Here is a 22001-nt window from a genome sequence, read left to right on the forward strand (position 1 = left end):
GTATTTGTCATGGTAAAATGCACCTATCAGAAAATATGGGATATTTATTATATAATGCAAAGGTAGAACTGGCCCAGTTATTGAACCTGAAATTGCTTTTAAAAAAATGTATTAAAAAAAATAGATACTATAGAAAAGATGGCAGCTCGGCTATGGTAGATATTACCACAAAAGAAGCATTGGAAATCTTAGGCCACATATAGAGAAGAATTTCCTTGCTGAATGGTCACACTTTGCATATACTAATGACCTTCCTTCTCATCTGTAAGTTGAGAGAGCACCCTTAATGAGTTTAAAAAAGACAAAAATAAATAAAAAACTCTTCCTCAGTATGCTAATGACATGGTATATATTTTTGGAGACTACTTTAACTGCAAGGTTTATATTAATATTTTATATACCAAATTCATTATACTCTGAAATAAGGATAACATGATATCCCTTGAGTCAGGAATACACATGTGTTATCTTCAAATCATGTCAAAAGAGCCAAAGTGGTCTTTCATTGCAAACTGATTTTGCTGGAGATGGATCTTGTATGACATACTTTATTTTGCACTACCTGCTTATTTCAGTCTGATTTTTCTACTGCTTATTTTTCTCCATGGCATCCTTAAGAAACCTGTTGAGAGGATTTTTAATTAAAAAAAAAAAAAGAATGGGCTAGAAATCCAGCTACCAAAACATGTTTGATCTAACCCTGGCCAGGTGGCTCAATTGGTTGAAACATCGTTTCATACTCCAAAATGTTGTGGTTTCAATCCCCGGTCAGGGCATGTACCTAGGTTGTGGGTTTGATCCCTGGTCAGGGCGCGCATGGGAGGCAACTGATTGATGCTGCTCTCTCACATCGATGTTTCTCTCTCTCTCTCTCTTACACTCTCTCTAAAATCAATAAACATATCCTTGAGTAAGAGTTAAAAAGACAACAGCAAGAAGTATGATCTAACCATGCACTGGGGTCAGTACAAGGTCATTGGGAAGCAGGCTTGAAGAGGCCAGGGTGGGCCTACAATGTGCTCATAGGCTCTTCCCCCTCTCCCCAGGAGCCTTGGTTTTTTGAACTGAGTAGGATTAACTAGGTTCAGGAGGATAGAGGCTAGTACTATCCAGGGAGTGATAGCACAACTCAGCTACTTACTCTGCTACCCTGAAAAAAAATGTCAGAGTTTTGGTTTTACATTTGAGGTTTTGTTTCATATATGTTGGGGGCAGAGGAAGGCTAGTATTGCCCTGAGTTCTGCATAGTTAAATCAAAAACATTTAAAGAAGGGGTCTTTTCAAAATTTTGCCTGAGCAAAAAGCAAATATCTATCAATCTTCCCAGATATTATTAGCATGCAGTAGCAATGTGTTTGGTTTTTAATATATTTTATTTAAGCATACATATACTTTAATAGTATATAAAATAATATTAGATATTATTTATAAAGCATATATATGACATATATAGAGAAGATGATTAAAAGCTTCTAAATTCTCACCTCAGCTCTACAACATACAAGAAGTAGCCCAAATACATTATGCTGAACACACACTGATATTTATGTTTGAATTGTGATGTGGTTCTAAAGAGTAGACTAACCATACAGGGATGTCTTGGTAGAATTTCATCCATAGTGTTGGAAAACATAAGCCTAAAGATGCAGTGAGGTATTTTTTCTGGGCATGGAAATTAGGGAGCATGGATAATGCAGCCAATGGACCCAAGGAAAAATTTGCCCATTTAATCAATATTTGCTTTACTTTGCAAAGAAAATATGGCTTTATTGGAACAGTTTTATTTAATAGACTCACATAATGTTTTTTATGTGTATAAAAAGTTACATATTTCTTACCCCCTCCCTCTTATCCCATCTGAAACCTTGTGCTCACCCCTCTAGTAACCACTGTTAAAATTGTTTCTTAAGTATTCTTGGGTGGGGCAGATTGGGTTTCCAAAAGGGGCACATTTCCCATCCCACCTGCTCTTTTGCAATGTATCTTTGTCAGTCCCCCATTAAAAGAAAGAATCTCTTTCCCTCTCCTTGAATCTAGGCTGCCCAGTGTTCTAAACTCTGCATAGGAATTAATACATTCGAGCTTTAAAGAAGCCATATGAGGAAGTACTATTATCATCTCCATTTTAAATGAGACAATCAAGGTTAAAACCCAAATGGTTTACTTAAGAGCAACATTCATAACCTGGAAATGACAGTAGCTGCAGGAAGAAATAGAAACTTTAATCACCCATAATCCATAACAGATCAAGAGGAACAGTAATAAATTGAAAGGTTGGTTATTATCAGTATTTCAAATATTTATTTCTGATATATCAATTGGCTAGTTTTATTTTTTTTGCTTACTTTTTTTCTAATTCTTAAAAGTTATTTTCACAGTTTCAAAAATACATTTCCCATTCCCTTTTATCTTATAGTTTTACTATTATTTTCTTTTTAAGTTTGTAATTCTGTTTCTAAACCTTATTCCTACATATTTTTATGTTTTCAATTTTTAAACTCACATTAAAAAAATCTATTATCTTTTTTGCACTCCTTTTTTTTTTTTTAGTCTATTGGCACAGAGGCTTTTCATCTCAAATCTCATCTCTTAGCTCATTATTTTTAATTCCTAATATTTAATACTAATTGGGGTTTTAGTTCCTTTTTTAAAAAAATCCTTTTACCTTTATTCTTAGTGTATCTTACTCTTTTTTTCTAGTCTTCATGATGAGAGTTCTTGATAAACTTCCTAATTTGTTTTTCTCCCTATCAACATCATCTAGTACACAAGAATTGTCCCCAGAAGCCTGTATGCTTCTACCTGGAACTAGATGAATTTAGCTTTAAGATTTAGGACAAAATTCTGCACTTGGAGCAATGAATTTGATGGATTTTAAGCTACCTGGTTGTACCTTTTGAGATCCATTATCTGTCCTATTTTATGAAATGTGGCCAGTTGGGGTCATAAAAGAAAGGACACTAATATAGTGGCTTTACTTAAGTTTTTATATTATACAACTGAAAAAGAAGTTAGAGCATTTACTTCTCAATAGTCAGTGTTTTAAACATTTTGTTCTTGCTGACAGGTGAGAAGTTTGGCCAAGATTAGGATGGGGTTTGCTGCTGAGCACATATGACAGGAATTTTTTTAAACACCGCTATAATCAAGCTGCATACTCTATTCTAGGCACATGTTCATCCTCTTTTTTTATAATAATTTTTATTTTACACACTTCCCTGAGTTAATCATGATTGGTCACTGATGACCAAGATGGATGTCAAGCTAAAGGCGGCATTTCCTGGGGTGCTTGCTGTGGGTTCTGTCTCTATAGGCCTTCCTCCTTATAGGAAGGTGCAGGAACATTACTGGAGACTTTAGCCACATTTCTTCCTTGTGCGCCAGAAATATAAATCATTTAATGTTAAGCTTTCTCTGCTGTTATTATCTCAAAATAGATGTTTTGGACAAAATATTGAAAGATAATGTCTCTTACTTTCAACTCTGGGGGAAAAAAACAAACATTATTACCCATGTTTAGATAAATGAGATTAAAGGGCAGAGAAGACTAAGGTGAATAAATTGGGCTTTAAGATTTATTGGTTACTTGTTATTATGACAATTCACAATGGTAGCTTAAAAAGAAATTTTTTTCTATTTCCTGTGAACAGTTTGATAAATTAGAAATGGTTCGCTCTGACAGGTGTGGCTCCGCTGGCAAGACCAAAAGGTTGAAGGTTTGATCCCCAGTCCAGGAGCTTCTTTATCACATTTTTGTTTCTCTCTCTGCCTTCCTCTCTTTCTCAAATCAATGAAAAAGTGTCTTCTGGTGAGGATAAAAATAAATGGTTTGCTACATTGGTATCCTAGAAAATTCAGAAACCTTTTAGTATTTGTTTTGTCAAAGACTTCTAGGTAGCAAATGAAATGATACAATACAGAACCATCACAATAAAAATAAACTAGGTAGTGTTTGACATAGGAAACGAAAATCAGAAGCATCTACTTACTATTTCATCATATTTAAATTCTAAAACTGTCTAAAAAAATCTGGTAAAGTAAAACTATGTGTAAAGCTCCATCAAACTGATCATTAAAGTAGATTTTGAAATCTAATAACCTGAGGTAGAATTTTGGAAAGTGAGGCTGAGGATTGGTGGATTTGTGATATATATTTGCCAGCTTTACAAAGGAAGAGCATCTACCTCAAATTTTGTACTGAAGTGTTTTCCTTATAACTTATTATATTCTATAGTTGACTTAAGAGTTTAAAATATTTGTGGAAGGTTTTATGTGTTTTCTATTGTTCAAAGATTTCAGGTAGTGTGTTCCATTCTTGTCAATTTCTTTATTTGTTAATGTCAGATTCAACCTAAATATAGTCCATTCTTTTGTTTTTTAAAGAAAAAATTACAGACATGTATATGCATAATAAATTCCTTTGACAATATAGGCCATGTCTTTCTTGATGAATTGTAAATTTGATTTCTTATGTTAATTTCACTCTGAAGAAATAGGCAAGATTTAGACATGGCTTTCCATTATTAACTTATCATACTCTGTATCACCTTGTAGAAATATCTTCACCATAAGACTCTTTGTAATTTTGACATTGTAGACAAGAATTAATTGACCTTTAATTTGTTGGCAAGACTTGATAATGGGCAAAACTAAATTGATATCTTTCCCAGCTATTTATGCTTACATTAAATTATGCCTTAAGCATTATGGTAAGAATTGGGGTTATTAGTAACGGTCTTTTGAGTAATCAGATAACAGTCAGTTTTGTAGAGAAGAGTGAGACAGAGTTCTGAAGTTCCTTTTCAATAATTTTACCACATCTTGATGGTTGTTTTAGATTAGCTAGAAGTATATCCTCACATAAAATAATAAACATGATGATGGTGATGGTGACATAACATTTTTTGCACTTAGAGTATTTATTACAGGAGATGAATGAAACCATAGTTTTGTAGTTGCTCAACTTATCACCACCAGCTATAAACCACCCCCAATCTTTTTACAAGGCTGAAAACACTGTAACAATAATAGCATAATAGGCTAGCACTAACACTTCACATGTGCCAAAAACTTTTCCTACAACCTGATTATCTCACTTAATTATCACAACAGCCCTTTTAGAGAGACATTATTATTCTAATTTTTAAAATAAGGAAACACAGGTAGAGGCAGAGTAAGTTCTCAAAAGTCACACAATAAGTGGCCATATTAGAATTCAAAATCCAGATAGTTTGATAAGAGAAAGCAAATATACACAATTTGGTAGAAAGCTAAACTCTTGCTAAAAGGTCAGTGAAAAATTAACCTACTTCAAATAAAAATCTGTGATAATATAAAAAAATTCTGGCTTTTTTTTTTTTTAAAGATAAATCAGTACAGGTCCTCATTAGTAACAACCTCCCTTAGTTGGAGGTGCTTGATGCACTATCATTTTTTTTTTTAATAGGACCAGTGGAAGGTTGTATTTTAGATTCAAGGTACACATTGAAAATTTTGGTTTTTTTGCACAGACTTTCCTTTGATGCTTCCTTCACAGGCAACACATCTGCTGTTGGCTTTTTCAAAGGGAATTTTCATAGAGAAATTAGAAACATTGTCTCCTATCAGTATAGTAATGATAATTTCAAATACCATATTTGCCAGAGGATCAAGGCCAGTTTGAAAAAAGTAAAATAATATATTGTTCTTCTGGAATTGTTAACTCATTTATTCTTTGCAATTATTCCAAACTCTATTCTTTGTAGGTTTATTCTCAGCCTTTCCTAAACTGATGGTACCATCTGTAGAAAAACTACCAGTAGTTTTCAGACATTATACCATTTAGACTTAGGCCAGTGATATTTAAAGTAATATCTATAGGATCATTTTCTGGTTCTTCTAGCTATATCTTAATAAAATCTCAATTAAAAAAATAGCCAGAAGAGTTTTCCTACTGGATATGCACTTCCACAGTTTAGAACGACCCGTTTAAAAGAGCTTCCAGCTTGAAGATATAAGATCAACTAAAATTTATTGAGATATCACTTTATGACATTTTAAAAGTGTGTTGGTAATATAATTATCAAATCGTATTTTTTTTTCCTTGCTTGCCTTGGTGAAATATCTGTGTTTAACTTGAATCTGCTGGAATGGTTTTGAGTTCACGCTCTAGTCTGTAGGTGTTTTCATTTAGTGCTGCTTCTAGTTTTCCAGAAGTTGGTTCTAGGGAAGAACACTTTGAATCATATAGTTGAGGAGATATGTTTTCTCTTCTGTTAGTCCTGTTATTGTTACCATCACCATCATTGTACAAAATGACTGAACCATTTAAGTCCAACAGACTTTTGAAGAGAGGACAGAGGAGACGTAAGTACTACAATGACATTTCTCTTGTACTTCCCTCTCAATTTCAGGCTTCAGTTGTGATTCAAATTCTTGTTTTCTTCATTATCGGTACAACACCTTGGGGTCAACTTAATCATACAGGATTAATTTCAATTGTTTAGATATAAAATGGGTACTCTTTCCTTCCAGCTTGCTGATTTTTACCACTCCTATCTGTGCATTAGCATGCATCAAGGTCCCAGAACGCAATGCTGCACTTCACGTATTTTCACTTAATTTCTCATTATTGCTCAACACGTTAAAACCAATTATGTGGCTTTCTCAAGTTTTTAAACTTCCATTCTTGTGTCTTACACATGCCTCCCGGGTGAAATCACCACAATGCGTAGCAATTTTGGATGGCAATCGGACTTCCAAAGAAGTCATCCTCCCATGCGGCCTTGGCTCTTGGGTGCATCTTCCTCCTCCCACTCTCCCTTCTTTATCTCCACCCCAGAGGCCACGCACACACGCGAGGGCCTGGGCAGCTGTGCTCGCCCGAGGCTGGGCCGGCCACAGGAGGCTTAGCAACGGAGGGTGCCGATGTGGCCTTCGGACTTTTAAGTGCCGCAGTGGTACCACGCCCACACGGGCCCACACCAAAGCAGGCCAGGCGCTCTACCCGTGGGCTTCTCCTCAGGCCCCTCTGGGGGAGCGTGTGATGATAGCGGCGATGATGACAGTGCTTCCTGGGCCTGGCCCTCTCAGCCAATAACCCTACTTCCGGCCACCCACGCAGCCGGAGCAGCTTTCCCCAGCCAAGGGCTGCAGGAAGGGAGGTCAAAGGTGAACACACAGAGGCGTCTCTGGGCATCCTGGGCCACGAAATAGCTGCACCTGCCGCACCAGGGCGGCAAGGTCTCCGTGGCCGTAGGGTTCTCGGAGCCCCTCGCTCCGTTTGCAGCCCCCGCTACGGCTGCCAGTGCCCCCTGCCTAGGAGTGGATACAGCCCGTGGAAACCTGACACGAACAGTGGTGGATCGCTGCGGCTAGTGCTTCCCGTTGATCGCCACACCAGGGTCCTCAATACAAAACGGAACTGGTGTATAATTATTAACAAAGAGAAGGGCTGCAGGCCTAAGGCAGTCATTTGTGATAGTTGTTCCTTAACAATTAACCAGCTTACATTTACAGTTCTGTCCTTGGTAGCAACTTAGGCCATTCAGTTACTTAGGCAGGTACTTAGTAATTAGTTTATCTTGTGTTACTGAGAAAGACCACTCTCCAATCCAGGCTGAGCAGCCCCGGGTTATGAGCCTTGTGCATGAGAGAAGCCATATACCACAATCTCATGGACAATAAATTTGTAAGAACATGTGCAGGGCATGGACACAGAAAGACTCCCAACTCTTAAGACAACCACTTTTGTAACTAACACTTAAGTTACCAGGGAAAGGCTTCTCTGTGATTCTTGTCTACTATCTTGGATTGAAAGGCAATGAAATCCCAATGCCACAGAGGTTTGTGGATTGTGCTATTTCTAGGATAAGAATTAGCACTGCTTTGGGGTTTAGGAAGATTTGAGTGGCAGAAGTACTTAGGAAAGAGAAGGACAAATTAATTACTTTGTCCAAGCCACCATCGTTTCTTGCCTACTCTTCAATAATCACTTCTACACCTTTCACTTTTGCCTTGCTTTAATCTATCCTCCAATACTTTACAAGTGTAAATTCAATCTTGTCACTTACCTAATTAAAACTCCAATGTCTTCAGGTTCTTCTTAACACTCCAGGCCCTTGTAACCTTGTCACATGGTATGTCCCCATCCTCATCAACATCATGTTCCTGCAGACTGGCCTTCTCTTTGTTTCTGGAGAAACCCAAGTTCCTTCTTGCCTTAGGGCATACATACTGTTCTTCCTTGAAACCCTTTCCACCCAATTCCTCCACCTCACTGAACTACTTCTTTCGTATCCTCAGATCATAATTTAAAGTTCTCCATGGGGAAGGCCACTCTGACCTCCTGGTCCAGATTAGGCTTCTTTAAACACATTCATATTCTCTTAAACACTCAAGATTGCTTCCTTCATAGTACAATTTTTATTGTATAATAATTTCTCCCAATAATTGTCTATATGTTTCTGCCCCCAAAATTAAGAGCTCAATGAGATGAACGTTGTTTCAAGTGTATCACCAGTCCTTAGGTTGATGTTGGGCACAAAGAATCCACTTGTTTTTTTTTTTGGATAGGACATCAATTAATTGTCTTATTCAGCAATGCTATAGTTAGATCCAAGCCAGATGGCCTAGAGGAATGAAGAATGCCACTAACCAATTATGTAATCTTTGGCATGTCTGGGTCTGAGTTACTTTGTTTTAATTGAAGACTGTAATTCCTGTAAAATAGCTATACTTTAGAAGGGTTAGGACATTTGAAATTACACACACATGCACATAGAATAAGGATATTTTGATTAGTGATGAAAGTTTATGTCTGTGCTGTCAAATAGGTATAGCTTTAATTTGAAATGTGTATATATATAAAGTAGGGTGAAATATCAGTAATCTGTATTCAAGTGACTAAAAAAAATACCAGGATTACCTCTTGAAACAAGAAGTCCAGTAGAAGGCCCAGCTTCAGATGCCAGTTGCCATGACCCTGGCTCTGCCTCTGGCATTTTCTCTGCCCTCCTCTGTGGGTAAACCTTGTTTTCAAACTCACAGCATGATGACATTAGCAGCTATGGGCATGATGTCCAGACACAGCAATGTCCAGGGAAAGAACATCTATTTCTGTGAGTCTTAAAAGGCTAGCAAACTTTCCCTGATCCCCCCACCCCCAGCCCTCTTGTCAGAATTGCACCACATTCCTAGTTTAAAACAATTGCAGGCCTGGCAGGGTAGGTCGGTTGGTTAGGAAGTTGTCCCAATAAGCCAAGTTTGTGAGTTTGATCCCTGGTCAGGGCACATATAGGAGACAGCCAATGAATGAATAAATAAGTGGAACAACAAATTGATGTTTCCTTCTTCCTCTCTCTCTCTTTCTCTACAGTCAATTAATCAATACATTAAAATAAAATAAAATAAAATAATTAAACCAACCCCAGACAGGGGAATAGGACTGTCATGCCTGGTTTCATCCAAACCAGCTTCATCTCCTTGGTTGGTAGCAGCGCTACCCTTTGATGAATCCCGTGGACCCTTGGGAAAAGAGTAGATAATAGAATGACATTGTAATTGTTTTGGAAAGGAGGTAGAAAGGGTGAGGAGATGGATGTTGGGTAGGCAGCAAATAGTGTCTGCTACACAATATGTTAAAGTTATATAGATAAAATTATTTTTCTTATTCATGGAGGTCAGAAGATGTAGGCCATATAGGTAGTGTGGAAAGATGAAATATTGTAGTATCACATAGTGTTTTAGAGTATATAGTGTTAGGATTATTAACAAATGATAATCACTAGTAAGCCAGTTCATGTTGGTGTGAAATAATGAAGAAAAGTTTTTCTGCTGTGTAGCTAAAAATCATATCTGATTGTAAGGTGGAGGATAACAGAAGTTTCCATAAGCAGGCACAACTGTCAGGAATGATATGCATGTTCTTCACTTGCAGACATAGCTAACTGACCACAGTGGACTTCTTGCTGAGGGTGGACAAGGTTTGGAGTCCTTTTCACAGATTTCCTGACGACCAGCTATAGTTGATGCTCCAGAGAAAGCCCATTCATCATTGTGATATAGACAGAACTAAATTTTTTATACTAAGAGAAGAGCTGGTATATATGAAGCAGAATAAAAGATTTTCAGTGTAATTTCAAATTAAAATACAGATATAGACCAAAAGCAGAGGAAATGGGAATATGAGTAGTACTTTTAAGAAATCACTTTTTTTGGTATAAATAGCCTTTGAATTAGGCCCTGCAGGACGCAGAGGTTTTATGGATCAATGGATGAAAAAAGGAACAAAAAGAGGACACAGGTCAGAGCATTAGAAATGACAGGTAGGTACTAGGGTCGATGCTGTTAAAATACTGAGATAGAAATGTGCATGTTCCCAACCTTCTTTTCTCTGTGCCTCCTTTCTCCACCCTGTGGCACTTTATCCTCATTCTGTTGGCTGTCAACCAAATCCCTCTGTCAGCAAAAGATCTGACAAACTCATTCATAAGAAACAGTGCATGACTGATAAAGCTCAATGGGAAATCTTTCTCTGAGCTATTTTGAATGTTTGTTAGAAGCAACGCCTCAAGCCAAAGGTGTGAAGTTAATAAGGTATAATTTCACAAGGTTAGGGAAACAGGTATAGGGCAAGGGCAAGAGATATTTCAGGAACACAGAGCCCTCTCCCAAGTCTGAAATCATACCATGGAGGGAAATACTGAATAAGGAGAAAAAGAGAGATATTTTGGGTAAAGAAAATTTATTCTGCTTTTGGGTAAAGAAAATTTATTCTGCTTGCAGTGCCCAGTGCTTAAAAAGTAGCTTTATTGACATATAATTGAAACACCTTACAATGCAATATATATTTAAAATATATATTTCTATGGTTTTTATTATATTCACAAGGTTGTGCAACCATCACCACTATCCAATTTTAGAACATGTTCATTATCCCAAAAAGAAATCCTGGACCCATTAGCAGCCATTCCCTATTCTTCCTCCCTTCAGCCCCTGGCAATCACTAATTTACTTTGTCTCTGTGGATTTTCATATTTCTATCATTTAATACAAATGGAATCATATAATATATGATCTTTTGTGACTGGCTTATTTCACTTAGTCATGATGTTTTTAAGGTCCAACCATGTTGTAGCTATATACACTTCATTCCTTTTTATTGTTAATTATTTCATTGTATGGATATTTTACATTTTGTTTATTGATTCATCAGTTGGTAGACATGTGGGTTGTTTCCACTTTTTAGTTATTTTGAATCATGCTGCTATCAATATTTGTGTACAATTTTTATGTGGATCTGTGTTTTCATTTCTCTTAGGTATATACCTACAAGTGAAATTCCTGGGCCCTATGGTAACTCAATGTTTATTAACCTTTTGAGGAACTGCCAGACCGTTTCAAAAGCAGCTACATAATTTTAAATTCCCATCAACTATGTGTGGGGGTTCAGTTTATTCCACATCCTCTCCAACACTCGTTTTTTTATGTCTTTTTTAATATGGCCAGGTATTAGATATAAAGTGATATTTCATTGTGGTTTTTAATTTACATTTCCCTAATAGCTTACCCAACACTTTTTGCACCCTCTTCCTTTAGCCACAAGACCGACATGGTTCTGTTGTTTTTTGTCACGTGAAATTTCTTCTGTTTTCCACTCTGGTTGATGTGGCTCAGTGGATTGAGCACCGGCCTGCAAACTAAAGAGTTGCCAGTTCGATTCTCAGTCCAGGGCACATGCCTAGGTTATGGGCCAGGTCCCCAGTACGGGGCGCATGAGAAGCAACCGCACGTTGTTGTTTCTCTCCCTCTCTCCCTTCCTTCCCCTCTGTCTAAAAATAAATAAATAAAATCTTTAAAAAAAATATTTCTTCTGTTTTCCTTTTCTACCTAATCAACAATAGATTAACACAATGGGTGTCAGCTTCCCTTTAAACAATACTGATCCTGTTTCTGATTTGGATGGCTGATATTCAAGATATATATATTCGGGTCAAGAACAGGAGGAGTGTCCAAAAATGCAAATCTAATTTTGTGTGCAAGAGCAGATACCAATGAATGGAAACTGAAAGCCACTGCTCTGATCCACATGTCACTTCAACCTTAGTATATTGCTAAATCGTTCTTTGTTGTAATTTGAAATTATAAGAGAGCAGTGACTATCCGAAAGCTCTTCTAGGAGCTGAGGAAGATGAATAAATAGTCTACCACAATAAATTTCCTTAGATCTTCAGAACATTAGTAGAATTTCAGCATTGCAGAAAATCTTCACATTGCTTTCATTTCTCTCCAATCAGGAGGAACTCGGCTGAAAAATGATCCAAGAACCCCTGGAGCAGGAGAGTCTCTGTTTCCCGAGGTTTGTTTGGCTGACTTCATTGTGCCACTATGCCTGAAGTGTTTGCAGAGGCCATCTGCTCCCAAGGACTTTAGGCAAGTCTTTATCATATCAATTAACTTCAAGGAATTTCATTTTTGTTTTTATTATTGTTACTGGTTTTATATATAATATATATTATGCTTATTAATGATATAATCTTAACAGCTATGCATTCAACAAATATTAAGCTCCAGGCAAGAATCTTTATTTTTTTTTCACTGATTATATCATAATCTTTGAGAACAATGCCTGGTAGAAAACAAGTACCCATAAGTATTTGTTTATTGGATAAATACATGAATTGAATGCTTCTTATACCTGGTACATAAAAAATGCTCAGTAAATGTTAGCTATTATTTTAAAGTTTTAGGTGAAACACTTCATAACAAATGCTTCACTTAATTCTCTTACTAACCAAGAAAGAGAAATATTATGATTATTCTCTTACCAACCAAGAAAGATCAATATGTTAAAAGATGAGGAGAGGAGGAGCTCAGAGAGTTAAGTAATTTGCTCAAGGTCACCCACAAGACTGGTAAGTGGCAGAGCTGTGTTTGGAGCCCAGCCATGCTCAGCTCCTAAACTAATGCCCTTCTTCCCAGTGCTCCTCTGCCTTAACTATTGAAGAATAAACAAAGTCCTGTGCTCTTTCATCATTGCCTTGCAGCCCAGAACTGCCAGATGTCACAATTTAAACAGAAGAGGATGCCGTTGTGTATGAGCCACCTCTCCTTGCTTTGCTGCCCATAGTCCTTTGAAGTGGGGAGGACAGATATTCAGGGAATAGAAAAAGGAAACTTCAGAATGTTTGAATTTCATATGAAAAGTTGTTAGTGTTTTTGATCCACCCCATATGTAGCAACTGGTAAAGGGTTTGTTTTAACTTCCTTTCCTGACTTTTGGAAGTTTTGCTACACTGTAGTCACAGACTTGAGAGGCTGCTTAAACTCAACCTAATCCTTCTGATGTGTTACTTTAAGGATATGCTGATAATACTTTCTAATAATAATAACTATTCTCAAGGGATAAAAATATGAAACTTATTGTGGTGGCTTTTTCTGGGAGGAAAAAACAAACACTTTTCCTGGGAGTCAAGAAAAACATAAACACAAAAATCTGAAATCAGTGCTGACTGGTAATTTAGTTTCTTGGAGTTCTTCTATGCTAAAAAGTCTTACTAATTATAGCCAAGAAAAATATGTGAGAGTGCAGATTTGAAGAATTTAGGCCAGACATTTAAAAAATATATGAAGCTACTGGCAAATGAGGTTTTTTTTTAAAAAAGTTTCTGCCACAAAAGATGATCTGTCTGGAAGTATGATTGGAAATTTGTGGGTTAGTACCAGATTTTTTAAAAAGATAAAAATGTTAAGGACATTCTACATTGCCAGGTCTATCAGTGTTTTTTGTGTTCCTCAGCTTCATAGACGCCTGAGGTGATCTTACAGTGAGTGCTACATGGCTGAAGAATGGCAGAGTACTTAACAATTACCAAGATTTTTAAAAGTAAAACTAAGGCAATGTTTTACTAAGCTTATTTCTTTATCTCAGTCCATTTACTATTTGGTTTTTCAAATGGGAAGTATGAGAGTAGTGTATGTTCTTATGGGGATGCTAGGCCTCCATTCCTTTTATTATTGCTGTTATTAGTTTTAAAGTTGTTGGGGGTGTCATTGAGTTTGTCATGCAGCCTGAGCCTGTCACTATAGCTTATATCTTCCTGGCCGTGGGCATTGGCTCAAGAATAGGCATGTGGCCCAATTGGAGTTAAAGGAATCAATGCCCAGGACTTCTGTTCAATCTGTTGGGTGAGAAAAACCCTTCTATTTTGCTTTGGTTGAGCAGGAAAGAATGTAAGTCTGAGGCTGCTGTCAGCCATTTCATCCTCTCTACTGTTACCATGAGAAGAGTGGCTTCCTAGGGGTGGTGACTGTACAGAGGGAAGCCCAGCCAGGACTGAGGAGCGACTGGGTCTTGGTGACAGGGATTCAGCCCTTAGATCTAGCTTTGTTTAAAGTTGTTCTTGCCATTTGGCTCTGAAGTTCTGTGAGCCAATAAATGTCTCTACCCTACTTTTTAAAAAAAGCTAATTTGACTTTGATATTCTGTACCTTGCAAACAAAACATCCTAATTGATCTGATGTGATAACCTTTAATTTAATTGATCCATACCATCTTCCCCACCAAAGATTGGTGTACATACTAACACACTAAGGCTATTTACAATGGACTTTATAGCACAATCCTGGGCATCTGTGTAGGGTATATCTTTTACTGTTAGGTGTCTAATAAGATTTTTATTTCATCTGAGTGTTTGGAAAAATGATAAAGTGCCTTGGTAATACTATCCCAAAGTAGCTTTATTTTGTATAAGCTTTCATTTAGTGGCAAATTAGAATACCATCTTTATTTTGGGTCATGGGCTAAATCTGGATCTTTTTATGGCCTTAGAGCCTGTCTTAGCCTTGTAGATAGTGTTATGAACTAAATTTTTATGTGTTCCCCTAAATTCATATGTTGAAATCTTAACTCCCAATATGACAGTATTAGGAAGTACGGCCTTTGGGAGGTGATTAGGTTATGAAGCTGGAGCCCTCATGAACAGGATTAATGCACTTATAAAAGAGATAGTAAGCATTCAAATGGTAACTTTGTTAATATCTTGTACCTAGAATTACAGTATCTTCATTTATCTTTGTAAACATAGAGTCTTTGTACCTAGAATTATAAACATTTTAAGATCCCTAATATAAGTTGTCGACTTTTTTCAAAAAGAGGTGTCTTTCATTTTGCAATATAACCAGGAACAAATGTGTATTCCTAGAGAGTTTATTCCCTTTTAATAAGGAACGAATATCCTTTTTGTCTCTCTATTATTTAAAATGTCTGTGTTTTTCTATGTTAACAGTAATATGGTTCTCTAGAACTTGAAGTTATCAGCTTCCCAAATAATTGTGTGCCCATACTTTTCTCCTGGTACTTCTTAGTTTTTACCTCATATATTTAATCAAATGACAGCATATATCCCTTCTTTGTGAATACAGTTTTTTTACATGACCATTTTTCCACTTAATTATTTGAGTCTTAAGTGTTACTCTGTCTAAAATAAATATACTGCCTCTGGGATTTTTTGTTTTTGTTTATGTTTGATATATTTCCCATAAGACTTTTACTTTTAACCCATTTTAATCATTGTGATTCTGTTGTTTCTTTTGTAAGCAGTATATAGTGTTTTTATCATTCAGTTGATAAATTTATACTGTTCACATTTATGATATGAATGTTCAAACTGTTGTCTTATTTTATGGTTTATCTTTCCTTGTCATGAGTATTTTCTAATTTTTTTCACTTGTTCCATAAATTGCCTATGTTTATTTGTTTTCCCCCCCCCCCCAATAATTGGGAGGTACCTGTGAGGTTCACTTCGTTTTTAAAAGCAACTTTCCATCTATATTTTAAATCTTTAGTAAGCATTAAATAGCATTTTTTTATTTTCTTATGTCATTTTTATTTTTGACCCATTATTAAATTCCTGAACTTTATTAGTTTTATCTTGGGTGGTAGGTCACAGGAGTCATTAAATTAATACTTCCTATGGTTATATATTTTATGTAATGTTTCTGAGATTTTTATTCCATTTTATGGTCATGTATATAATCATTTTATATAGTTAATGATTATTTGCTTTCAGTGCTCACTAGTCCTTTTATACAACATTGTTTAAAACACTGCTTTTACTTTTGATACCATTCTTACTTGACTGACTACCTTTGGAGGTTTGGGATAACTTAACTTCCCATCCATTTTCCTTTCCAAATTTTAAAGAATTCATAATAGATATGGGAGGTGAAGAGTGATCAATAATACCTAAAATACATGGCTCTATAGTTGTGTTGGTAAGAGTTCATCTGCAGACCACACAGTGGAGAGAAATGATTCTACTCCTGATAGTTTAAGCAGGAAAAGTCATAAGGTATCAAGTAGTTTATAAAATCATCAGAAAGACTTAAAAAATAGACTGTGTCTAGGTTAACTTACAAGAGTGACTCTCAGCCCAAAGTCCAGAACCAGGCCATCTAAGGAGCTGCTTCCTCTTGTATTATCAGGAATCATTCAGATCCAGAGTGATTCTGTCAAGCAAGGCCATATTTAGGAAACTGTTTCTATTGCTGTTGGCTCCACAGCCATGCCCCACCTGCTACAAAATGTGCCAGCAAAACGGATGGCCCATAGCCTGCCTTTTGATAGCCATGAACCTTGGAACTGACTGCTAATACTGCCCCAGAAAAATCATGGGCCTTCATGACTTTCCTTGAAATAGTATCAGCAGCTGGAGAAGGTAGCTAACTGCAACAACAATTCTTTTCCAAATCTCCTGTGAGTGTATTTGACTGGTACAACCTAAATCATACCTAGAAACTCGAGGTGCAAAAGAGCCTATGAGTTGAATTGTTTAATTTTTCAGTCCCTGCTGTACAGGAATATTCTTTAGAAGGAGAATAGAATGGGTGTCCAAAGACTGTCTGTCACAGTGTTATAGCTGAGACAGCGGAGGCTGAATCATCCAGAAATGAATTTATCTATTCAGTCAGACACAGAGATGTACTGCAGTCCTCCTTTTCCCAAGCCCGGAGGCTCTGTCCTGATGGTCTGCCACACAAGGACAGGAAGAAGAAGAGGGCATGTTTCACAGAGCCGGCTATTACAGCAGAATCAGAGGAGGATGAGAGCAGGTGGGGCCCATTTCTTGCTTTGAAGCACAGTGACTATCCCACAGAAATGAGGACCAGTGAAGGCAGGCTCTTCCCGCTTAGCTCAGCAGCTGCTCCCTTCTTGGAGAGGAGACAGGGATGGAAGGCAGTCTCTACCCCAGCCTTTCAAAGAAGGCAGACATTCAGGGGAGCAGGTACAAGGCTTTTGTCATTTGAGATGGCAATGTGAAAAGTGAAGGAAAATGATGTCACCAACATGACTGTCCTTGATCTTAAAAAAAAAAAATGGTATACTATTGGTTTGTTTTCTGAACATAAAAATCCCCTCTGTAGTTGAAAATGGCTTTTGAGAGATACAAGATGGCTGCAGGGTAGCTGGAAGCTCCGTCCACTTGCTCCCAGACCTGGACCAGTCTTGCAACTAAAATACAGAGCAATCAACTTGAAAATCCGGCAGAGAGTGAGTGAGAGCATGTGTGAGTGAGAGTGTACATGGATGAGAGTGTGGGGAGTGTGTGTGAGTTGGCAAGAGTCTGCCCGCATGCAGAGCATTTGGGATTGGGCAGACTGGGCTCTCCTATCAGAGCCACTGCCCCCACTGCTGCCCAGCCGGCACTTCTGGTTGTATAGATCTGGGGTGGCTGTGGAGCAGCTCAGGGGCCATGAGCTCTGGGGGCAGAGAGAGATGGCCTGGGAGGTGCTGGCTGCAGAGACAGCATGGTGGGAGTGTGCCCATCTGAGGCTGAAAATCACTGGACAGAGGGGGAAGAGAATCTCCTCACTGCCCCATATTATAGTATTGTTGTGTGACTCTTCTCAGAACGGCCCAGGAGAGATCCAGAGAAACTATCTAAAACTGTTGGAGGTTGTGACAGGGTGTGGACAGCCCAGACCGAGAGACTTTGTGATTTATGGGGAAGGGGAGTGCATGGAGAACAAGCCCCCCAGGGCTCGGTGCTGCAGCATGGGGGCCATACAGAAACTCTTTTAAAAGAGGAACTCTTAAAAAAAATACTTGAGACTTGACAGAGACCTGGTGATTGCATGCTTGTGTGTGCATGCACTGCTGCTCTCCCAACAAAGAACTCAGAGGATAGAGTCATGTTGAAGGGACTATGGGCCCCAACCCAGCATGGCTGGTGAGGAGGGAACTGTACAGAGTAGAAAATTCAGGCCCGAATCTCCTGTGAGAAAGTGGAAGGCCGGGAACTGGATGGCCAGGAACTGAATGTCTGAGATTTGCTGCAGACAGGCAGGTCCCCTCACTGACAGGTGAGCCCAATCTCCACCTTTGGGATTACAGGCTGTAGATCAGTGAGACCAGGCTCAGGAGCCCCCTGCTGGGTGCATTTCCACAGGGGAAATAAGAAAAAGCTGTGAAAGGGCCCTTTCCCAGACACAATGAGCTACACTGTTTCTCCGGCCCTGATCCACTGAAAGCAGCAGAGCAGAGAGACAAGACAAGTGCAGCAAATGGTGTTCAGGGCCCTACCCAGCCTCAGCACCTAGACGGAGTTGCTGTCTGCACCAAGCAGTAAAAGTTGCACCTTTTATACAGATTGGGCCCTCACAGAAAATGGACTATTCACTGTAAATCATACATTACTGGGAAGAATCTGGGACAGACCAAGATGTGTGGCAAGGGGCAGGGAAACACTCCCACCATCTTCCCTGAAGAGTGAACAGTGCCCCTCCCCACCAAGGGTTACACAAGCTTCCCGCCCTCCTCTCCACCTCCGGACGCAGATGGAGAAGGTACTGGCAGTCCTCTTGGGTCATTAAATGAACCACTTCTGGGCCCTGGGCTGATCGAAAGCTGGCAGGGCAGAACAGTGGGGACTAGCCAAATTTGAAAGAGACAACCTGAGACTGTAGATCACTCGTACTCTTGAACAGCCTGCCTATGGCCAGACTAGGATTACCAGGGGCAGATCCAGAAAGAGAAGACAGTGGTAAATGCTGGATTCTGCTGAGACGAATTTCACCATGGTCTTCTTTATGAATTGTGTTACTTTGTCTCCTGTGTAGTTCTTTAACATTCATTTCTTGTCTTTCAAGTTTGTGCATATTAAGTCACTAGTTTTTATATTATGGTTTATTTCAAATCTCGTATTTTGCCCTTCCATTCTCTTACTCCATTTTACCTTCTTCTTTACTCTCCTTGTTGTTTTTTCTTTAAATTTTACTTTTTTCTCTTGCTACTACTTGTTTCTATTCTGCACTCTTACTATTTCTCCCTACTCTAGCCTCTCAAAACCATTTTTCATGTTATTAGTCTTCTCATCTCATTTTCCCATTCTTACAATACCCTTATTCTTTCTCCACCTTTATCAATCTTTGCTCCTTGGATGTTGATATGGTGGTGGTTGTTGCATTTCTTCAATTTTATTTCTAGATCTTAACTCTTTTTGTATTTCAAATACCAAATTTTACCAGGCTCCTCTCCTACTCCGTTTTGCCTTCCTCCTGCTCTTTCTTTCTTTTTTAGATATTTTAATTTTTCCCTGTCTTAGCCTGGTTTTCATTCCATCATTCTTTGTATTCCTTCTCCCTCTATCATCTCAAAATCACTTTTCTTTCTCCTAGACATCTCATAAGCTTTTCTTTCTTTCTTTTTTCCTTCTTATTCCCATTTCACCTGTATTAATCTTGCTCATTTGTTCTTGATATTGCTGTGGTGGATCATCTTCTCCATTTTGGTTCCTATTTTTTCATTATATTTAAGAAAAAATTTGTTTAAACCTAATACAGTCTTCCCCTTTCTTACTCCATTCTGCCTTCTTCCGTTCTTTTTTTTTTTACTTATGATGTAAGTTTTATTTTATTTCTTTGCCTTGTTTCTATTCCCTACTCTTATTATTTTTCCTCCCTCAACTCTCTCAAAATCATTTTTCTTTCAGTTAATCATCTCATACTCATTTTTCCTTTCTTATAATAGTCTGAATCTCTTTAAACCTTTATTAATATTTGCTAATTTGCTATTGATAGTGTGATTATGGGTGGGAGTTATTTTTGCACATGTGGGTTTGTTTCCTGGGTTGTTTGGTTTTGTTCTGGTAGCACCTGTACAACAGCAAACAACACGTGGTGGACAGTGTGACTCAGTCACCCCGCTGGAGGGAAGGACCCACCAAAGAATGACCCAACAACAACCAAAACCCAATTACAACCAGAGAGCCCACATAAATGGCATAAAGGGTCTCCCAAGGGTATCCAGCTCAGGAGATCAAGGAGACTGCACCACCGAGTCCCACAGGTCTCCTACCATAGGAGGTCACACCACAAAGACAGAGAGTCAAAACAGATCAATCTAATATGCAGAAGCAAACAAAAAGAGTCACCTAAAATAGGGAGAAAAATAATCCTCAATCGAAAGGAAAGGAGGAATCTCCAGAAACAGTGCTAAATGGAATTGAGGCAAGCAAACTATCAAATACTGAGTTCACAATAATGGTTATAAAGATGCTCAAGGAGCTTATTGAGAACTACAAGGAACTCCATGGGAGATACGAGAAACTTACTGGGAACTATACCAGCAAGTAAAAGGACACAAAAGCTATCAGTAAGAGCCAGGAAGAAATGAAGAATACAATATTTGAAATGAAAAATACACTAGAAGGAATTAAAAGCAGGCTAGGTGAAGCAGAGGATCAAATCAGCGAGCTGGAGGACAAGGTAGAAAAAAACTCCCAGACAGAGCAACAAAATGAAAAAAAGACACAAAAAGAGTGAAGAGGGTTTGAGGGAGCCGCAGGTCAACATGAAATGTAATAATACTCATATTATAGGGCTACCAGAAGGAGAAGAAGAGGATCAAGGGATAGAAAACCTGTTTCAAAATATGACAGAAAGCTTCCTTAATTTGATGAGGGAAAAAGTCATGCAAGTCCAGGAAGCACAGAGGGTCCCAAACAAGATGAATCCAAAGAGTCCCACCACAAGACACATCATAATTAAATGGCAAAATTTAAAGACAAAGAGAGAATCTTAAAGGCAGCAAGGGTGAAATAGTAACATACAAGGGAGCTCCGGTAAGGCTAGCAGCTGCTTTCTCAACAGAAACACTACAAGCCAGAAGGGAATGGTAAGAAGTATTTCAAGTAATGAAAAGCAAAGGCCTGCAACCAACTACTCTATCCAGCAAGCCTCTCATTTAAAATGGAATGTGAAATAAGGAGTTTCCTAGAAAAACACAAGACAAAACAAAACCACAAAAAAACAAAACAAACAACCAATAGGCTAAAAGAATACATCTCCATCAAACTAGCATTGCAAGATATGCTAAAGGGACTGCTTTAAGAAGATGAAGAAAGAAAGAGAGAGAGAGAGAGAGAGAGAGAGAGGGAGGGAGAGAGGGCCGCAGGTACAAAGGGAAAAAATGGCAATGAATAAGTACTTATCAATAATAACCTTAAATGTGAATGGATTAAATTCTCCAATCAAAAGACATAGGTTAGCTGAATAGTTAAGAAAACATGACCTGTATGCATACTGTCTACAAGGGCCCCACCTCAGAACAAAAGATCTACACATACTGAAAGAAAAGGAATGGAAAAAATTTTCCAAGCAAGTGGACATTAAAAAAAGCAGGGGTATCAATACTTATATCAGATAAAATATATTTCAAAACACAGGCCATAAAAAAAGACAGGGGCACTACACAATACTTCAGGGAGCAATCCATCAAGAAGATAAAATCCTCGTAAATATATATGCACCCAAATGCACCCATAGAAGCACCTAAATATTTAAGGAAACTTGGAGGATTTCAAGAAAGATATTGACAGCAATACACTCATCATAGGGGATTTTAACACCACGCTGTCAACAAAAGATAGTTCTTCCAAAGAAAGAATCAATGATATTGTGAAATTGAACAACATTCTAGATCAAATGGACTTAATTGATATATACAGAACTTTCATCCCAAA

At 38.0% G+C, this 22001-nt stretch overlaps 2 pseudogenes; both read right to left on the bottom strand.

Annotated features, from left to right (window-relative positions):
* Positions 1–5472: 5472 nt before the first annotated feature.
* On the bottom strand, positions 5473–6555 carry LOC129066843 (sentrin-specific protease 6-like; annotated as a pseudogene).
* Positions 6556–7143: 588 nt separating this feature from the next.
* The window catches only part of LOC129066844 (ADP-ribosylation factor-like protein 5A), a 62377-nt pseudogene continuing 47519 nt past the window's right edge, over positions 7144–22001 (bottom strand).

This window comes from Pteronotus mesoamericanus, unplaced genomic scaffold (genome assembly GCF_021234165.1).
Source record: "Pteronotus mesoamericanus isolate MK-2021 breed Mesoamerican mustached bat unplaced genomic scaffold, CSHL_Meso_final contig_20, whole genome shotgun sequence".
Classification (NCBI taxonomy): Eukaryota; Metazoa; Chordata; class Mammalia; order Chiroptera; family Mormoopidae; genus Pteronotus; species Pteronotus mesoamericanus.